The following is a 1,421-nucleotide window of genomic DNA, read 5'->3' on the forward strand; positions in this document are numbered from 1 at the left end:
ATCCCTGGGCCCTTACTCTGCATCCCTCTGCATCCCTCTACATCCCTTATTTCCTTCAAGACTTTGCCCAAGTGTCATTTTTCATTGTCCTATTCCCATGGTCCTTGTCCCAGCCCCTTGCCCATCTGTACTCCTGAGCTCCCTCAGCCTGTTCTTCCATAGCACTTACTACCTTCTGACTAACTCACTACGTCATTTACTTACTTATTACATTGATGCTTTGCTGTCTGTGTCTCTTTTGCTAAGACATTAGCCCACAAGGGTGAAGATTTTTGTCTCTTTTTGTCACTAATAGCCCCAGCGTTCCATCCAGTACCTGACACATGGAGAACGCTCTGTAAATAATTGTTAAATGAATAAATTAATACAAGTGGATTAGTGAACCTAGTGAAGAGATGAGCCCGAAGGTGAAGAGGATACGCCATTAAAGCCAGCTATAAATGTGAGCCATCGGTTGTGGTCAATCTATAGAGGCAAACATTCATTTTCATATTCAGAAACGCTTGTAATTCATGATGAGCTTGGCCAACTTTCAGAGTCAATGCTGCAGACATCCAGCAGCATTGCTGGATACAGCAGCATCCAGACATAACGTGACTATTAACTGTCACGTTCTCTTGTTAACTTGTAGCTCAATCCCTGATGAATTCAGACAGAGCGCGTGTGTGGTTTGGTATTTCCCCAAGTGGGGTTCGAGGACCTTTGCATTAGAATTGCTTGATTAATATTAAGGTTCCCAAGCCTTACCTAGTTTACTGAACAACCTCTAAGAGATTACTAGTAGATCCTCAGGTGATTCAACTGAGTGAAAATTTGTGAATCACTAGTACATAGAAGATCTATAGAAAATGATGGCACTGTAGTAGAACAGGATCTCTTACTATAGCACAATTATTCTATAGGATATTGATAAGATTGCAATTTTAAAAGAAGTGTTCCTTGAATGAATAATGGAAACCCTGAGTTAAATAGAATTTTTTTTTTGTAACAGGAATTCTCAGAACCTTTAGTAAGTTTACATCATTGTGAATTCCCAGTAGTAGGATATAGTATGTAGCATCCAGCTTTATTTCATTGTGGGTGTTTTTTTTAGGTACCTCTTATTAACTTTTAGGGAGAGGTGGTTTTGTTTTGTTCTAAAGAAAAAGTCTGAGTTTTGCTGTTGTAGATACTACCTAAGATTCATTCCTGATTCTAACAATCTATAATTCTCTATAATTGTCTTTTTTGTTAATTCTCCTTAGTTTATAATCTAACTGGGGCTTTTTACACCCTTGAGAAAAAGTATGAAATAATATATCTGCATTTCATTGTTCCTAGGACTCACCCTTGCAAAGGAAAAATGTCTCTCTCTCTCTCTCTCTCTCTCTCTCTCACACACACACACACACACACACACACACACACACACACACACACAC

This window comes from Neomonachus schauinslandi, chromosome 2, assembly GCF_002201575.2.
Source record: "Neomonachus schauinslandi chromosome 2, ASM220157v2, whole genome shotgun sequence".
Lineage (NCBI taxonomy): Eukaryota > Metazoa > Chordata > Mammalia > Carnivora > Phocidae > Neomonachus > Neomonachus schauinslandi.